At 37.8% G+C, this 21,329-nt stretch overlaps 1 protein-coding gene and 2 non-coding genes across 6 annotated transcripts in view; all 3 read right to left on the bottom strand.

Annotated features, from left to right (window-relative positions):
* Positions 1–21,329, bottom strand: part of lrch2 (leucine-rich repeats and calponin homology (CH) domain containing 2) — a 68,439-nt gene that overhangs the window by 46,367 nt on the left and 743 nt on the right. The window lies entirely within an intron of this gene.
* Positions 15,505–15,577, bottom strand: trnam-cau (transfer RNA methionine (anticodon CAU)). Its single transcript has one exon. It is a non-coding gene; the product is annotated as a tRNA-Met (tRNA).
* On the bottom strand, positions 16,958–17,030 carry trnam-cau (transfer RNA methionine (anticodon CAU)). Its single transcript has one exon. It is a non-coding gene; the product is annotated as a tRNA-Met (tRNA).

Consider the following 21,329-nt stretch of genomic DNA (forward strand, 5'->3'; position numbering starts at 1 on the left):
AAAGACATGTTTGGTGTCTGAAGTCTTTAATTTTGCAGATTTAAGACAAATGTACCAAGTAACACATGTTAGCAGCTCTACTCCACCTATTACAATCACACACACACACCTAAATCATAAAACACTTGCCATAAGGTAAAATTATTCATGTGGGTTCGGACACTGTGTTTTATCTATACAAATCAACAAAATTATATTTCATTACTAATCATTGTCAATATGTCATTCTATAGAATAGCAAACAGCAAACTACAACTATTTATTTTACTACACAAGAAAAAGAATTTAACATGTTCAGCTTCCTACATCATGTGTCCTGCTGAATCGCTCTCATTTTCTCTCCCTGCCATGGAAACGTCAAGAATCTGTGCTATACTCTGAATGAAATATTTAAAAGGAAAGCCATGGACACATTCAGGGAAACACACACACACACATACTGTGGCAAGCAGAAGCAGGATTTGTAAGTGGCCCAGATTCTAATAAGAAAGAGAGAAAGACAAGGCTGTCTTTTCTTCAGGCCACATTACAATAAGACATTGCCAAAGAGTATACACAATATACACAAACTCAGAGTGTTTATTTCTGTGCAGTTTAACATGGAACAACAGCAATTCTTCATAACTGTAGTACTAATCTGGGCAACATACCAGGTTAAACTGTCCCTGCAGAGCTGAACAGCTCAAACTTGCCGAGTACACCAGATACCTGGGTCGAATCAAGGCCGGCTCATGTTTTCACCACAAATAAACCGATCCAGAGTTTGTGTGGGACTGGACCGAGACCACCTCCTCTTAAGGATCTCGGTGCTGTTGTTTTGGTCTGAATATGAGTGTGATTACTGTTTTCACACTTGCCCAAAAAAATTGTGCAAAGGGTGAAGGGAGTCTAGACTTTACCCAGACTAAAAAGGTATTGGTATAAAACAGACTCCTTGCAATGTCAGGGGTGAAGCAGTATGCAAGTGTGAGTAGTTTTATTAAGGCGAGACATTATAAACAAACACAAAGGTAACAAGGAAAACTGAATAACAAGAAAAGCACAGAGGAACTTAACTATACTTAACTTTACATGGAACAACATCACAGTCCAACAAGACAAGACAACATGAACAGCTATCAGTCTTTATGCTGCTACAAGAGTGCACCTCCTGATCAGAAATTGTGAAGGACTATTTCAACCATAAGAGAATGCTTTAATTCTGCCAGCTGTGGGTGTTTACCTACTGCTAAAGGATGAGTATCCATAACAGTAAATTGTACTCATGCAGACTTTTTTTGCCAGATGAATTTTCACACACAGAAACTATTTATACTAGTAGTACTAGTAGTCTTAAATGTGACAACAATATCACAAAATCAGTGACACAATACACAAACTAAACATTGTGGAAGTTGTTGAGCAACATCCCCACTAACATGAGAGTAGAAAAAAGTAGGAGTGTGTGAGAACAGAAATATAGATGTTAGACAAAAGGACTGTGTGCATGTGTGTGTTTGAGTGTGAGTTTGAGTATGCCCGTAGGGGAACAGAACTGATGAGAATTTCAAGAGACAGTGACATTTCTAATATCCACTTCAATGTCCAGTGTGTGTGTTAGTGTGTGGGCGTGTACGGGTATGTGGGCCTGTTTGTGAAAGACAGAAAGAGAGAACATGAACCGTGGACCCATGGAGACTCTCTGAAACAGAGAACACTTTATAAGTCACAAATGCTCTCGAGTTTAATGGGTCATTGCACAGAAGACACACTTATATGGAATAGGCTGGTGTGGAAATAAGCTTCTATAACTCAGAAGGCAGAGGAGTAAAGATCAAACCTCTGGCTGCCCTCAGAAAAGCAGCTCATACTAGTGAAGGTGTGGAAAGCATGAGAAGCTAGTGTAACTTCCTCCACCCAAATTTCAAGCACAGCAGCACTCTAAAAAAGCCAACCTGTTATAACACCACTGGCAAACAGCAGCAAAACCCTATGATCCTCAGCAAAGACGGGCACTCGTAATCGATGTGTGATCCATTAGTATATACTAATCAAAATAAACAAAATGAATAAAATCAGTGAATGTCCTTCCTTGGACCATTTTAATTAACTATTAACCACTCCATAACAAGAACACACCATAAGACCTAGGCTTAATACTTAATTTCTTGAGTCTTCTTGTATCATGTATCTTGTTTTTAAACCTAATATATTTCAGTACTATACAGTATTGATTGTTTCTTCAAATTCACAAAAATGCACATGCTCAGTTGGTGTGTTTGTGTAACAACCTGTGTGTTTTTTTATAAAACTAGATTGAGTCCCTGATGTATAGCCAGGGGATCTGCTGGCAACAGAAAATGTGGATATAAAAGAAACATGACATTTGATCTTTCACAACTTTCCTACACTCATCATTCAGCAAGCCAACTAAAATAAACTAAAACTAACACTAACTCTATTCAATGGTTGTGATATTCAGTTGTACAACAGAAGGCTCACCGTTGCCCCCTTCTCACACACACACACACACACACACATGTGCTGGACCAGAGAGAACCTCCTCTGAGATATCAAACAATCCCATTTCCTATTCAATTATCAGCCCCACAGCGACAGTGTGACACACACCCACACACACTTCAACATATAATGGGATCTGTATTGTCTAATGGACTCAAATGGGGAGTTACTCAAATCATTTGCACCCTTGTCCTTAGGTTGTATGTATGTATGTGTGTGTGTTTGACCTCAAGGTCACAGAGAAGTGCAGGGGACATCAGCAGGCTTCCTTAATGTCTTCATCAGAGGGTTATGGCTCATGTTTCTTTCTCACTTTCTCACAAACACACACACACATGATAATGCCGTCCGAAAAAAGCCCTAATGCTCATGTGGCCAATGAATGATATTAATGTCATGTTTAATGTGGATCTGCTTTTGTGTTTCCACTGCAGTTCCAACTCGAATGAGCTTGTATAAACACACTTGAATAAAAAATTGAATAAAAACTGAAAACCCACATTATAAATATATCTTGTGGTCTCACCTGTTAACTGAGGTCTCAGCCTGTTAATTGAGCCTTAAAATACAGATGGCAACTGTTGGTCACAGGCTTTCCGAGCATGTTTCAAGCTAACATAGCAGGCACGGCCTATATCGGCTACATTTGGAAATCATTGTGCAGACCACTTCAGGTAACTAAACTTGCAGAGAAAGCATTAATGCCAAAACATTTTGGTCTAAAATGCACCTTAGTTCAGTTTCAGTTCAGCAGTTTCAGTTCATGTTCAATTTGCCTCTGGAACAGGACTGCATTTGAGCCTTTCACACTATCCACAATGTAATAAAATCCATATCGTGACACATCATACTGGTCTTTACTTTAGTACTGGTGTTCCGCATACGCCTACTCTTTGCCTCTTTCACTCCACTGCCACTTCCACAGTCCTGAGTGCAAACTAGCCACAACTGCTGTCTGGTTTGCACCCAGTATTTTGCACATGCTTCTGCACATATATGCACATGCACTAAACATGTATTGATAATACACCCACATACACATATGCAAACAAAACAGTGGCTGGCCAGAAGGCGCACAGTGAGGTGTCCCTTAAGGTGCCTGAATTTAATTGGCCCACTGGGGTCCTTGCCTACAATTAGGTTGCCATGGCAGCTATTGATTGATCATCAGAGAGTGAAAAGGCAATTACAGAGAGAGGAGAAGCTGTTACAGACCTGATAACACGCACAGATATACACACATACAAACACTTTTCCCCTCTCACTCTTACACACACATATGCATGTTTATTAGGCACATATACAGTATATGTCTAGGGCGCCATTCACACCTGGCATTAACACGAGTCTCGGGGGATCCGATCACAAATGACTGCCAAAACGCATAGCCGTTCACACCTGTCATTTTAAATGCAGTCTCCTGAGACAGCTTGTGATCTTGTGAGCTTGTGATGAGGGGTATGGCGCATATTAATACACCAATATAATAATAGGCAATGAGTATCGCCTTTATACATTAGTTAGTTAATGTTGCATGCTCAGCTAACTTGTGTAGCAGGTGGACGGTTTGGTCTCATGTTTATTATGCATTTTCCAGCTGGTGCAGCAACACTGTTGAGGGTGCAGGGCTTTTGAGGAGGCATCGAGACGCTTTGCCGTTCACACTACAAGAATAATGTGGTCATATGCGTGTCTGACCACATCCAAATTTGGTTTAAGTGATCTGATAACAATGCATCCTCAAGTTTCACGTTCACCTTTGCATGTGTTTGCCAGGTGTGAACAGGGCCTAAAAGCCAGCAGAGTTCTGCCTGTCCAACTTTTCCCCTTGAAATCAAAGGTATTCATGAGGAGTTTGTCCCTGTTTGCTGCAGTAACAATCTCAACGCTTCTGGGAAAGCTTCACACTATTGCTGGAACACCGCTGTGAGGATCTGACTGCATTCAGCCATAAGAACATTAGCAAAGTCAGGTATTGATATTGGATGATTAGTTTTGGTGCTTTAACAACCCCCAAAGGTATTGGCTGGAGCTCCACCACTCAAGAGACAGCAGTTACATTGCTCCACAGCACAGCCCTGGAGGTCCTATAGATGCTTCAGTGAAATTACATACATACAGACATAAAGAAACACACTGATGCTCCTGCTGTGGCTTACATCAACAATACTTGTCTGGCTTATGCCTGTGCATACACAGACACACACACACTGGCACACGCACACACACAGATTATCTGTTATCTGTTAACAACCCTGATCTGGTGTAAGTCTTTGTTCTTTGGCGCAGCTCAGTTTGACTACAGAGAGCGAGAGAGAAAAAAAGGCGGGAGAGAGAGAGAGAAATATTGTAGTACCAGACACAAGCAAAAAACGTATCCTTAGATATCTTAGTATACTTTACACATCCATATATTGGCAGCAAAATAGTCTCGATCTTTGCTCTCTTTTTTCACCAAACAATCAGGCAGATGAACCAGATAAACAACATCAGACACACCAGCTAATTTGCTAGTTTTCAGTTAGGAGTGGGTGGGTTGATGATTATTAAGCTATTATAAGATTTAAGTGAACTATTGCTTTAAGTGCACTTTGAAGAATGAATACTGAAGTACTTGAGCCTGTAAAATGCTGTCAAGTCAAAATTGCAGTCAAATGTTGCAGTCTCAAGGCAGACTAATTACTCCAAAACAGTTAACACATACACAGCAGACAAAACAATGAGCAATGGCAGACAGAGAGAAACAGAAACTCAGCGTTGTAAATAATAACCAGCTAAAAATGTCTGAGAGTCAATGCAAAACGGGTGCTAACTATCTAATATTTTCCTTCACAGAAAAACAAGTTGTAAAAGCCTCTTCAATAGTTTATGGTTACTAGAAAAAAATATTTTAGGTTCTAGCCTTGTTAAAATTTTAAGGTTATAACAGAATTTCTCAAGAATTAATTAAGCCTGAGAAAGAACAAAACAGACTTGAAGTAAAGACCATTACACAATGAATGTGAACTGACTAAGCCAATTTTCAGAAGAGTTTACTAGGGTTAACTAAACAAACCAGACAAATAGACAAAAAATAACAAATGCAAAAAAGGCAAAATGACAAACATCCATTTTTAAAAATGCACAAAAATCCTAACATGGCAAATTTCTGTTCTGTGTTTATGTAGTAAAAACACATACATTTAACAGAGCCATGGGGTGGGGGTATGGAGAGGGCAAAATGATGATTTTTAAAACAAATGTTATCTTATTATAATACACAATATGTTTTTCTAAGCATTTCAACAATGTCATCTGTGCTTAGAAAACACTGATAAACTGCATGTTTTATTACAATGTAATTTGCCTGGTGTACATGGATGAAGTGTAGCACATTTCGAATGAAAATCACTGTATTCACTACAGGAGAGTATTTAAAGTAGTAGTATTTAGGAATCTGTTGCTACTGATGCATGTTGTCTGTGATCAAGTGTATTGCAATAAATATCATGCATTGTTAAAATGTCTTCAAATATGGTGATATAACCTATCTAACCTATCTATCTAACCTAACCTATATCACCTAGCCCTAGTGTGAGCAAACAGATAGGTAATGTCACCAGAGAACATGTAGAGAGAAGAATTACCACCTGAGAATGTCTTCCAGTGTCTAATGTCTGAAATTCATCATTGTACTTTCCAAAATTAGATCCTGGATATATGTTAAGGCACTATTTAGTTTTTAGTGTTTAGCCATTCACTCCCATTCATTGAGGACTCGTTCGCGGGCTCCCTCTGGAATTTTACAGTTAGTTTTTGATACAACAGGGGGAATAGGAAGTAGCAAGGCTCTTCTTAAAACCAGCTATGATGTCACACTCTGAAAACAGGTGGGTAAAAAGCCACCGCAGCGAGTTTAGCGATGAGCTGAATTCAAATAAAAGGAAGAGCAAGCATACCTGGATGAACCAGTGTGCAAGATGTGTCTCAAAACAGCTGAACCCCCCGCCCCCCCAAAACCATTCACTCATCTTTGTGCTCTCAGATGAGGCTTTATCCTCTAAACATTAGATAACTGGAACATGGTCTGTGCTTTGGTGTTTAGGATAGCTTAGCAAGTGGGCTATAGAACTTTCAGCACAGACAAACAAAAACATTTTTTTTAATTTAAGTTTTCTGACTTTTCAACAGCAGTCACTTGAGTCATTCTCCTCTTAGCGTTAACAAGTGGAGTTTTTGTTACTCAAAATCACAAGTATTCTGTCGTAACAGAAAGTTGTCATGCTAATTAAGCAAATTTAACTAGCGTATACAGAGCAATTTAACACTTGCAACTGTCAGCTAATGTTTTAACATTTATTAAATAATTCATTTAAAAGATTTTAAGTGCATAGTGTTCACTAAGTCTGTGATCCTGTGAACAAACGAACCTTTGTATTTCATTGTTTTTCGGGTTAATAAAATAGCGCAGGATGAGATTGTACAGAAGCTAAGTAATCGCAGTACCCTCTGTGCTACCTGTGCAGCTTACACTACTCCTCACCTCAGGATAGCGCAGGAATATTTTAAGAATGTTTTAATATTTTTTACTTAAAGTGGATACCAGCCAAACCTAGAGAAAGCTGTTATTCGTTAAACATTTGGTGCATGAACTGATCTATCAGCTTGGCTATCACAATCTGCAAGAGACAGCCATGATTAGTTGATTGAGTTCCTGTCACATACAAACGTTTGGCAAAAATGAAAAGTGGATAAACAAAATAATGTATCACTTAAATTTCTTTGGATTGATTTATTGACTTCTGAATAAATCGTTCTTAATGTGTAAAGGTTTTAACAGCTCTGTGAAAAAAAAACACATTTACACATTTTCCCCCTTACTCAAAATGTAGTCAATAAGCCAATTGGTTTGTTGCCTGAAGTTTACTTCTTTAGTTTTGCACTGAATCCATGAGGCTGACGTAGCTAACAAGTAAAGGAAGCGTATTTATCCATAGAGCATATCCAGTTGAGGTGCAATACTGCAATATTCATGTCAATCTTTCTTGCTTTGTTTCTTTCCATCATCGGGGGAGGGGCAGTACTGCTTCAGTGAGCTATAATGAGGTTGAAGTAGAATGAAAAAGAGGCTAGTTTAGTCCATCTCACTGTAATACCCTCACCCAAGACCATCTGGTGCCCAAACAGAGAGAGAGAGAGAGACCAAGAGAGAGAGAGAGAGAGAGAGAGAGAGAGAGAGAGAGAGAGAGATAGAGATTGATTGATTAATTGTGAGAGAAATATATAAGTTATTAAGATGATAAAATCTCTATCCACTTATCTTGTTAGATATTATCGCCCATGTCTGAGTCATTTTGAATCTTAGACCTTGTGACTAATTGTGTATTGATTTTTACACAGACAGAAAAAAACATTGTTTAAAGCTTTAGAACATCAAGCACAGAAGAACGGCAGACAGACAGCCAGAGAGGTCAGAGTTTTTTGTTTTTATTACCTTTTCTTCCTTTAGTTGTACCAGACATTTTTACTCATAATCATTACTATTTGGCTTTCACACAGGCTCCTTCTCAGAAACTATTAGCCTAACTTAGCCTGGAATAGCATGGCTGATGGGACTCCAGAACAAAAGCCTGTCTATGTACTCTCATGGAGTCTCATCGTCAGACACCATGGCTAATTAAATCTACACCATAGCTAACCGCACCTTGGGAGGAGATTCACAGAAAAGCCACATGACACAGGCTCTCCAATTAGAGACATCATTTTAGAATGTTCTCCTGGGATAATCAAATTCAAACACATTAGATGTGGCTTCACAACCTGCAAAAAGTCAGACCACACTAAGGAGTGGGCAACAGGATCTAATGTCGGCTATATTAGCATACTGCAATACAGCCAGGCTAATCTCCAGACTTTGATAGAGAATCTATAATGGATGATATAAAGGATCTGATATATATTATATGAAGCTCCATCCCAAGCTTAAGACTTCAAACAGTGGCACATTGTTGTTATTTTTTGTAGTTGTTTTTTTTTTACTTTAAAACAGTGTAATCAGAAATGAAGTATGAAAGAAAATCTAATGAATTATGAAACAAAATATATACAAAAAATGTAAACAGTTTTTCAGCCGAGGCCTGTTTGGTGTGCAAAGACAGGTTTAGGTATTCAAGTGGCTACTACAGGCAACTGTGTGATTTAGCAAAGAACTTGGTAGACCACTGAAGACTACAGTTGTGGGTGACCAAGAATTTTTTTGCAGAAACACAAACTGTGCAGTTTTTTATTGGCCAAAATGTTTCTGGTTAAATCTATCACCCAATTAACTAATGTAATGTCACAAATGCTTTTATTCTACCAAATTAACACAGAGGAATCTATGAAAAATAATGTCTAGGTAGTAAATACTCAATACTCATAATCAAATGAGTATGTGATCAAATGATTACACCAAAATATAGATAGCTAAGACTAGCTCACTGAAACAAATGTGCAACAGAGATAGTAAATAAACAGCAAAAACACCATGAATAGGTACAAAATCAGGAAATCACTAAATATGGAAATTATGGAACACATATTAAAAGCTCCATAGCTAATTTTCAACCCCCCTTCCCGTCTGTCTCTCTCCCTCCCTCGACAAACACAGCTCTATTGCTTCTTCTCCCCACATCACCTCCCACACACACACTGTGCATCACCACAAGGAGTGATTAGATGATCATTTACATGTGCCAATTTACCACGCATAACCAACGAATGCTAATCACAAAAATGCAAAACACATTCTTTAGTACTGAGGCTGGGGAAAGTGCTTCAAACGGAACTCCCCTTTGTCACCGAGTCAATTGTGTAGATATGGGACAGAGAAAGAGAGAGAGAGAGAAAGAGAGAGAAGTGTATAGAAAAGAACGACATTGACATGTGATATGCTCAGTTTACCCCACATGTTTACACACACTACACACTGAAATGCATCTACCCAATTTCCACATCAATAGAGGGAATTATATAAAGTAGTCTTAGCCTACATATTATACAACATAGGCAGCAGTTACCACAAGACATGTGTGCTTGTCTTTACCATCCAGAAATGTTTATTCTGTTGTTGAATCATATTAAACAATCCTAACAGATCCTAAATCCTGCTGTAGTGTAAAAAAGTAGACAGCACGTCATTAAAAAACAGGGAAATAGTAAACAGAAGGTATGTAACACAAAACATATAGCAGAGATATCTTGGGGCATTAATTACAGCGTGGCAAGGACATGACACTTTGTTTCAAATAGTGTATTTTCATTTAATTTTCAAAGTTTAAAGTAAAAAAAATGAAAAATTAAGTATGAAAGAAAGTCTAAGGCATTATGAAAAAATAAAATTTGTATACAGTTTTACAGCCAAGGCCTGATTGGTGTGCAAAGACAGGACAAAAATAGGTTTAGGTTTTCAGCCCACTACGGCTAGGGAATAGCAAATAAATAGTAGAATCCAAGAGCACTCCCTTCTTTTCTCACTGCTCACACAAATTCAACAAGATGATGAGACTAAACAATATAAAGTCATCACTTGCTTTCTGAGCCTAACAAACATTTGCACCAGGCACGTGTACGCATGTGCAGGAGACATGACAAAGCCTGAAGGCCATGAGAAAGGAATGCAACTTTGGAATTCAGATCTTTCAGGCTCTTCAGACTCTGCTTCTCATTCACAGACACACACACACACACACACACACACTGCCTTACCCATTGATTTTCATTGTAAATGTTCAATTAGGTAAGAAATACTCCTTCATAATCATATTGGGTTCTGCAGATAATTGCTGTTAACATCAAGACAGAAACAAAAAGGTAAATAGATTTGACTGATGTGTTCTAATGATACTTCATATACCTGCACTTTGTTTATTGTACTGCATTAAACCTAAACCTAATCTGACTCTGACTTAAAATAGTACATGTAGACCAGGCTCTCTTCTGTAAACATGTCTTTTTGTATTGGCTTTTTGTTTCATCCTCTGGGGTTACCAGAAACCAGAGATTTTATTACATACTGAATATCATGAGCAGGAGATGACAGAGAGATGGTGGTGAGGGGTTAAGAAAGGGTAAGAACAGGAGGCATGTGGGGGTGGGTGAATGTTTGCTTCTTCTACAATGTTTATGAGGGTACTGTGCTTGGTTGTTAGGGCCCTGCTGGCACAAATAGTCAGGATCAAGCCAGATATGCACCAATGACCAAGTGGGGAAAGACACACACAATCACCGAGTCTGTATGTCATTCAGAATTAGGCCCATTGTAACTCTCTACCCTACTACACTCCTCCTTCAAGCTCTATCACTTCAACCTTCAGCCCCTAAGACTTTCATTGCCCTCTTCTTTCTCTCTTCATCTGTTAGTCTCCCTCCCTCTCCACCCCTTCTCAATCACTTTTCTGTCCCCTATTCTTTCTTTCCCCTCCACACTTTCTCTCTGTAGATACAGGTTCATAATCTACTAGACACTAATTCAGACAAAAAAATAAATATACAAAAACAAAAAAATAAATAAATCCAACATGCTAAACATACTTTTACAAAAAAATAGGTGAGATATTTTTTTAAAGAATAATCTGGGATTCCAGTATTCCATAATAATTGTGTATCCTATGTATTATAGCTAGGGGTGTGTGATATATATTGTCTCTGATAATATCCCAATCGTTGATTTAATAATGTGCAAGCAGACATTATCAAGTATGTCACTCCCTTTTGCGGAAACCACTCAAAACCACGCCTTAAGAGTTCACATATTCACCACTGAGCATGTGCAATGAGTGCATGCAGCGCACCAGCATAGCCTACAAGTTCACCGCAACACAAGCTAGTGTTCTGCCCAGGAATGACTGGAGTTAAAAATGAGAGAACAAACTGCACTAGGAGACAAAACAACGCCAACACCTTGCCAGTCTGCGGTGTTAGACGTAGTTACTAGACCTGGCTCGTCCTCACTAGCTTGGAGGTGGTTTTGCTTTGAAAACACAGAGGTTTCTCAAAAGACTGCCTTCTACAAACCATGTCGAAAATAAGTTGCAATTGAAGACAGCTCGACAACAAACTTATTTCACCATCTGCAAACTAACCTCTGTGCTGAATATGAAGATTATAAAAAACTTCGGGAGTCCGCTGCTCACTACAAGCCGAAACCAGCTAAGGACCTGTTGGACCGTAATCTGTGAACGTTGAATTCTGTGACCTCAGTGGGTCATTTTTGAGATTTCTACTTGTATACAGTCACATACTCTGACAGAGACAGCCAATATCAGATTATGTGACTGCACTTTCTTCTGGAAAGTGTAGAGGGGTGACAAAATGTGCTGCCGCCAGAAAGTGTGCCAAGTTCTGCACCACTGAATTACATAAAATAAAAGGTGACTAAGAAACCAAAGACACTAAAAGCAATGGGAAAAAAACAAATAGAAAGCAAACAGAAAAAACACAAAAAATAAATCCAAGACAGGAGTAATTAATGATGAGGGAGTATGGATTTATCGTTCATAGCCTTCAAAGTAAATAACACTGTCGATGAAGATTTCTTAAAAAATGTACAATTTAACTTTTAGACTTTACAGGCAATATGTCAGGTAAACCGCACAGAGAGTAAGTGTTTCTTACTAACTACATAAGTCAAGTCAAGTCAAATAAAGATATACAATTAGAGCTCATCTAGGATAAATATAATTTTTTCACATTTTGACATAATTTCAGTCTGGCAGTGGTTCTTTGGATTGTGCCAAATAATCATGATGAATAAACTAATAGAATTGATTCAAAATGACTTTAAATATTATAATTTTACATTGACTGTCAAAGGCTTTTTTTCACATAAATTTACTGTTTTGGAGATGTGAGGTTTCTGTGCTACAGCAGTGATAACTTGATTATATGCAGTAATAAGAAAACTTCCAGAATCGTGGTGTGGCCTACATGCCACTGATGTATCTGTCTGCCAGTTAGCCCCTCATCAGTCAAGTAGTTCCATCCCCTTTGATACAAGTAAGTCGAATCTGGTTTTCTCTAACTTCCAAGCAGGAACTGCTTAAATGAGTAAGAACTTAGACATTATAATGAGTTATAATTCTATTTCAATCAAGGTTACTACTGTTGGCGCTGACTTCCTCAATTTAGCTGTTTGTGCTGCAATCTCTAGCTTGACTTCGAAAGTGTAGAAGAAAAACACTGGGTTTTGTACAGTACAGTCCTCTGTGGAAACAACATCTATTCACCACTAACAATATATATAGTCATCATGGGGTTGGCATTCTGAACACAGCTAGCCTAGGGGTGGAGAACAGTATCTTTGAGTGAGCAGTAGGAACACATGGACTCCAAAGCCGCCAACTGCTTCAGGCTACATCCACTCCACTGTAGATAAAATGAAGACGTTACTTATCAAACCACAAATCAGCTTGCACATGTACACATACACACACACACACACACACACACACATACATCCAAGAAATAAAGAAAGCTAACCCCTACAATGATAGCTGCTACTTCTGTTTTTGTACTTTTCTCAATGTTTATATGTAGCAGTGTGTCCTACAGTGTCGGAAATCAAAAGCAATTCTGTTTCAGATATGACAAATGTGTGGCATGCATTTTGTAGGAAGCTAATTGCTGGGCTATACGCTTCGATTACTTGTTAACTACATTAACCTTTAGTGCAAAACTAAATAAGTAAACTTCACACTTCACACAACTAAACAATGCTTCTTATTTACAAAATGCATAGAAATACAGTTGAACCTCTACAAAGATCCAGCACCTATCAGCATATGAACTGTCTTTAGCATTTATTAGACTCTGTTCTGTTCTTGATTTATTCTGGGTAAAATAAAAATGATTTACTTCAAAAGTCAGAGACATGACCAATCACAAAACAGTAGACACTGTAACAAATAGGGCTGCAACAAATGACTACTTTGATCAATAAATAATCTAGCAATTTTTCATTTCTGGGCTAAAAACTTATCTTGCTCCCGTGCGCACATTTGGACTTTCACTGGGCTGTGAACACGAACGGGAGGAGGCATTTTTTCCATCTGAGATGATGATGCTCTAGTGTGACATCTATTGGAAGAAAGATATGGTGATCTTAAATTTTAAAGCTTAAGTGAGTAAAGATTGCTTTACTTACAAATACACTTGAACAGAAAAAAAAAATTTAAAGTGCACTGAGCAACTTAAAGAAGTTACTATCCACCTCTGCTATTGTTTTAGATTGAAATTATACATATCTGTTCAATAACTGGCATTAATTTTATATTTTTACCCTTAATCTTTAAAATTAAGGGTATTAAAAAAGAGTTTGCAAGCAGAATAAACTTTAAGAAAAGGAGAACAAAGTGGAAAAGAAAACACTTTAATAAAATAACAAGGAAAACAACGAGCAAAGCAACTGTAGAGCAGTAAAAAAATTACAGAGAAGCAAGTATGTATATCAAAATATCCTAAATGCAGATCCTAACATAAGTTTCAAAGTATTATCTAGAGCACTATAGCTGAGTTTAGGTGCTCTAGATGTTATCCCAAAGGCATACTTGTGAAACTTTTCAAAACGTAATTCAGAAACAATTACATCACACTGAGAGGCTTACTCATCAGTAAATGTTTTTAGAACTTCTTTGGAAATGCTTTCCATTAACACAGTCAGTAGATTCTTCTCTAAAAGGCATGTTCTAGCAGGCTAAATCACAGACCTTATTCCCAAATGAACAGACTATGACTCTTTTTAAATATATACACATAAAACACAAAGTTCCTTTGTTATTTTACATATGTACATGTGAATAGTAACTACATTATTATTTTTAGTTTATTAATATTTATTTTTCAGTAGTTATTAAGCCATCCATCCATGACACCACTAGTAAAGAACTCTTTTCTGTGGAACTAAACGTTTTTATGTCTATCCATATGTTGGCTTCTGCTGTTGAACAGTATGCAGAAAGCACAGCTGGTCTATATCAAAGTCAATGGCTACAGTCATATAACCAGATCTTTGATAAACCAGCCCATTAGATGTACTGAGAAACATTTGTGGCTCAAGACACTTGTCAGGTGATTCCAATAAATCTTTAGTTTGTTTGCAATAACTGAGGCAACACTGCTAAATATTCTGAAGCTATGTGCCACAGTCAATATAAATTATAAACAGTCTACACCAACAACTGCGATGGACAGTTCCCAGTTGGACGGGTTGAATTTCTGCTGGCGTGAGTTCGAAAGGATGGGCTAGTGAATGGCAATAATTAGACCAGGGGTGCCTGAACTTTTTCTTCGTGTTGTACAAATGTATGGTGTCAAGGTTTCTATATTTTCAGCTAACTTTTCTTTTTTTAGCCCCACTGCAGACACCAAATATGTGCTGCTGATTGAATATAGCCGAGTTAAAAGGAGAGTAACATTATTTTTCTCTCCAAAACATACATCATAGTCACAGTAATAATACACAGTACACAGACACAGTAAGAAATGTATGTGCAACCCATTTCAGATACACACTGCACTAACAGAAGCGCATGTTGTTCCCAAAAAACAGCGGAAATGAAAACAGACAGAGATAGCAAAGGTCAGAAAGAGTAATTTTGCTCTTTGATTTATTGCATTTTATGCTGAAACCTCCAGGAAGTCCCTATAGCAGAGCACAGCAGACAAACAAAAAGGCGAGGTGGGGTGGGGAGGATGTGGGGGGGTGGGGGTATCTCCACAGCGGCTCCCTTCAAAGTATTTAATGACTTTTTCATGACTTTTTCAGAAAGAAAAGAAAGAAACAAATGAAACTGAGATATTTTTACCACACCAGATATACTGAGGCTTTTAAAAATAGAGCAGTTGAGAGCAGGAAAGTGAAAAAATAAACTACATGCCAAAATGTACTCCAAAATGAGACTGTTTTTAAATTGAAACTGAACACATGAGAACATTTTCATGCATAGAAGTGAGAGTGCAGTCTCTGCTTAAAAGCTGAAAACTTTCTGCCCCGTGTGAGGCTCGAACTCACGACCTTCAGATTATGAGACTGACGCGCTGCCTACTGCGCCAACGAGGCCTGAGAGCTGCAGCGCTCAATAGCACTCAACAGTCTCCTCCCAGAAGGACAGCTGCTACAGACATCATGCAGCTCACTAAAAGCTGCGCATTGAAGACTTTTTCATTCTGTTAAATTCTATTTTAACACTTTTTCTCCCAACATGCTTTCTTAACTACAAAGACCACAATGCACAGCGGTAGGGCTCAAAGGTGACACCCTACAGATGGGACAAGCATGTGAGTTTGAGCGTAATTACTTCAGTCCCTAGAGACCCCCAGTTTGTGTGTGTGTGTGTGTGTGTGTCCGTGTCCGTGCGCATGTTTGTGTCCTTGTATGTGTGTGAGTGTAGGTCTATGAAGGTCAAACAGGCCACAGCTGAGGCTAGTCTTCCATGAAATGGTGTAGTTACTCCACAGACAACAGTAAGACAATAGAAGCAACAAACACCTCCACAATAAAGATTTATCTACTAATATTGATATCAGGTTTAAATTCTGAATCTGAAAAATATTGTATAAAAAATTGTACAAAAAGTTATTAAATTGCTATTGCTATTGCTATATTAATTGTATATTTCAATAGTGCTTTGCTGACTGTTTTGACTGTCAATTGTTACATAGAAACATAAAAAAAAATGTTTAATTAGCTCTTAACTTGCATTAGTTTTTTATTACAAGTAAAGTTTGTCTTATAATATGCTTAGAGTTCGAGATTTAACATGCTTTTATTGGGTAGCTAGGTTTCCAGGGACCTAGTGACCAATTTGCCCAAAATCAACTGATTGATCGACAAGCATGTATATAATATGTCAGATCACACATTCAAACCCCCGTGATGCTGACACTCAGGATTCATGATATCGTACCATTTACATACTGCTTGAGTTCAATACTGTTGTCGATAAATATGTATGAAAAATGTCTGACATATCTAAACATGCAGTGCCTATAAAAATGTTAAATGTGCCTTTATTGCTTTTATACATGGAATCATGGTCAAGAACAGATTTCTACAAAAATATATAATAAGTAATATATATATATATATATATATATATATATATTGTAAAGTAAGTGATTGTGTGAAATATGCACCCTCTTTAAAGTGACAGACCAGAGGTCCAGGCAACTGGTGCTAGTAGTCTAACACAGCAGGTAAGTGTCCCAAATCCAATATTTGTTGTCATATGTTGCACAGATGTGTTATCTTTGTGGCAGTGTGAACGGTAAAACACACTGAATCACATTTTCATTTCATTTTCATTTCACTGTTGACCCATTGGAGTTAACAGCCATTAAATGTATGCAACTTTTACATTAATCCAACTGGACAAGAAAACAGAGCGTGAGAGTGTAGCCTCTGAGTTAAAAAAAAGAAACATAAAAGCAGAAAACCTTCTGCCCCGTGTGAGGCTCGAACTCACGACCTTCAGATTATGAGACTGACGCGCTGCCTACTGCGCCAACGAGGCCTGAGAACAACGGGGGAGTTCCAACTTTACCAGGTTGAAAGTGTTTTTCTCCTCTTTTAATACTTTTGTGGTCACAAACTACAAAATAATAAGACTAACATAGTCGCGTTATGTAGCCTTTTTTTACTGATGTCTAACTGATGCACAGCATTCAGAGCATTAGCTTGCATGTAGCAATCTTAGTGTTACAACTCTTAAAACAACCCCGTAATTCAGACGGACCAGTGAAGTACAGGGGAAAAATATACATAGAACAAAGCGTATAAAATCCTGAACTTTTATTTACCTCAGAATGTGATAGACAATTCATTAAAACCTCACTCATTTTAACCATTAAAAATTGAGCTTGGACTAGGAGTGACAAATATGGGCATACCGCTGACTACAGTATGACGCATGACTTCAGTGGTCTATAGTCGCTTACTCCAAGTCATCATCATTCATTATTAATATTTAGTGATACTGTAATTATTACATTGACACGTCTTGAGCACTGAATTGCTTCAATACATATACTGTGTCTCCAAGTACTAATGTAATCCAAAGAAAGTACTCTGTTGATATGATAACCTAATAAAAAAATGTGAACTATTCTGAACCATTTAAACACACAAGATAGAAAATGACAAAATATGAATATCACTACTCACACTATCAATTAAATTCTTTATCGTCTGAAAAGAACATTGTTGTGAGGTGAAGTGTAAAATACTTTTGTAACTTACATTCTTGTAAAGGAAATGGCCCACACTTAGTAGCTTCAATTATTTCTTTCTTTATTTTCTAAGCAATATTTAGGTCACGAGTAGGGAACCGTGTACAGACGTCAGACAACAAAAACAAAGTTTTGTTGATACATTTTGAAGACTAACTTAAGTTAGGGTGTCGAGTGAAAGCATGCATATGCTCTGTACAAAAAAAATGTAAATGCTGAAAAGCAGCTCTGAGGCAAGCTGCAAGGTACATTGCAATCATAATTTGCAGTAATGCATTTTTAGTATTTTGCCCATATCATGCAAGACTGAAGGGCAAATATGGACAGAACCTGTTTAGTTATATATATATATATATATATATATATATATATATATATATATAGACAGAAACTTTAGGCAGTTTCATACATCCTCTTAAGAAAAAATAGACCTGGACACTTTTTGCCATGTCCACTTCCTCCTATGACTAATTCCTCAAAATCTTGCAGTGGTGTCTGAAGTGCTACTTGAAAATCAATCTATGAACACTACAGAGACTGTTAACGGTCAGGGATTTTTAAAGAAATTACAAACAGAAATGGGCATCTTTGAAAGCATGCTGACTAATTTTAATGAACTATACTCTAGTTGCAAGAACCAACTTTACAGACCTTCAGATTCTGTGCCAAAAGCACTTTATTATGTCACATTCATTTTTGTTGTGTGATGCACCCATTGCATTGTACGTGACTCAACTCGTTTGTTAACGTGTAGTTATAACAGTGAGGAGTTGAATGTGTACCCAAACACAGACCTTTAAAACTACAACACTTCAGTGTTTTTCACATTAGAGAATATGAAGCAACGAAATTCCAATATAATTTGAGTGGCCTGAGTGTCCACTTAAACAGTAAGGCAGTCCTCCTCCAGTGACAGAAGGAATGTAAATGAAGACAGCGCCATTTACTGTAATATTCACTGTAATATTCAGTTAGAAGCCTTCTGGGCCCTCCAACAATTTAATTATTAACTGTGAACACCAGACGGGTTACCATAAACAGACAGAGGGACAGAGAGAGGGACAGAGAGTGCATGGGGGAGAGAGGGAGGGAGAGAGACAGAGAGAGACTGATTAGTGACACATTCAGGTCATCTATATGAGGGTTTGTTCACTAATCAGTGATAGGAGTTGGTCAAACAGGGGTTCCAACCCACCACACTGACCACTGACTGCCAACAGCAAGGAGTAGTAAGTGGGTCACTGGGACACGAGGACACACTCACACAGACACACAAACCCTGTAACTGCACAGGCTCTTTACTGCGCAAATAGTTACAATAACAGGTACGTGTAAGATTGTATTGCTATGGTAGTTATTGAGAGCTGAGAGAAAGAAGGCAATTGCACCATAATGTACCAACAAGAATTCTGACATGAAACCATTAGTTTAACAAAATATTTCAGTTTCTGATTCGCAATAAATAATGTTACATGTTAATGCACTCTTTTACAATGAATGTGACATTTCAAATTGTTCAGGGGTAATCACAGCTGCCTATTTTAGATTAATCGAGTGACTGAGGATGGGCTCAGCTTCACTTTACATGTCATTCAGCAGTCAAACTAGTCAAATTAAATGTAAATAACATGTTACCTTTTTTAACACTACCTTTTTCACAAAATGCAGAATAATGTCAATGAAATTGAAGCTGGGGGAGTTCTTATCCTGGGCATTCTTTTTTTTAATCCCACCATTTTTGTATTCATTTAAATGATCAACTTAGGATACCTGTCTCAACAATAAAGTGTTTATTATGTATATATTAGAAAGTAAATTTCTTTCTTCACAAATATACACAAAAGTAGACGTATTATCATTTGAAAACACTGTTAATGTAGCTTTGTTACTACCCACCTCTGCACACATATAAACACACAGACATCTCCTGTTGAGTCAGCATCTGTCTGCTTCTCTGTCATAAAATCACTTCCTCTTATGGCAAGCGTGAGGTGGTCTGGTACTGAAATGTTTCACATCATTTCCTCTAAGTACACATGCACACAAACATTGAGCTACTTTCCATATTATTCACTATGCTGTGCTGATTTCTTAAAGCTGATCTTCAAACTATATAACTTGACTTGCCTTTTACTGACTGGATTTGTTTTCTCCCCCAACAACTACAAGTTTTGGCATCAATGCAGCCCTTGACTGGCTCGCACAGAGACTCAAACAGAACATAGATTATTGTCAAACAACCAACCTCACAAAAGCCTTGGCACAGCCTTGGTGACCATGGCCAACAGGCTCAAAATACAACAGGCCCAATCTCAACCCTCACTCCCACACAATCCACCTATTTTGGTTCATCAGAACATGTGAACTATTTCTGAGCTTCTCAGGAAATATTAGATTTTTCCACTTGCATTTTTATAGGTGCCACTGCCTCTGAACGAAAGGGAACAGAGTAAGACTACTACACAACTACAAAGTCCTTACAGCTCTAGCAAGAAATAAACAGCATTTCTGTTACATTTAGCAACTGCTGCTATTACCACCAGCTACCATAACTATTAGAAACCACTATAATACTGTTATGTTAGCTAACATAACTGTTAGCCACTATTAATGTTCCAATTTCCAATCATAACTGTTAGCGACCACTATATTACCATTCATACAGTATAATAAAACGCTGCTATCCAATGAAAAACGTCTCTCCATTTGTTGTCAGTTTTTAGTTTTCTTCATCATTTGAACCCTGTATCTGCTCTGTACACTGTGTAAATCAATTTGGATGACTAGACCTATAGAAATGCTCTAAATGAATTGGAATAATTCTTATTTTACAATAACTTCCATTCAAACATTTATACCTTCTCCTGTAGAGTCACCATTTTATAGATAACCATAACCATTAGCTATCATAACTGTAAGCCGTCACATTTATTGTATGAACATTTATGGTAATAATCATGTTGGCCACTGTTACTGTTAACATTACCTTTAGCTATCTAAACTATCAAGTGTAACTTCCACTACATTACAAGCCAGTACATGACCATTACTTGCATACATGTTCACGCTAACAGTTCTTTCAGCCCCTGTCAGTAAACGTTGGACATTACAACGACATCTCGACATCTCTCTGTCATTACCGCTACTATCATATCCGTTCCATTACCATTAGCTATCATAATTACCAGTCAAACTGATTGTAACATTGACCATAACCTTTAATAACTGTTTTATTATAAACATTTTTATATATACTATATATCCACACAGCAATAACACAAAGCTTTCTCGCTGAATCCTACTAACGTGCCATCTGTGGGTGAAACCACCAAAGCTTCAGATCCTGAATGGGGGTAGGAGGCGCTGCTGCCCTAGAATGGAGACGGAGGCAGAGGCATCTTTTGTCTTTTTCTCCCGGAGCCCAGCACAAGTCCTTATTACTACACCCCAAAAAGCCGTTTTATCCGCCCGGTAGCTGTATGCTCAGCGTCCTTTAATCCACCCTAGGCAAAACTGCACCTGCTACATCACTGCGCTGAGGATTCACAGAAAAGACTGCTCTCGCCGTTTCATTCATGCATTGC

Source organism: Salminus brasiliensis, chromosome 1, assembly GCF_030463535.1.
Source record: "Salminus brasiliensis chromosome 1, fSalBra1.hap2, whole genome shotgun sequence".
NCBI classification, from domain to species: Eukaryota; Metazoa; Chordata; class Actinopteri; order Characiformes; family Bryconidae; genus Salminus; species Salminus brasiliensis.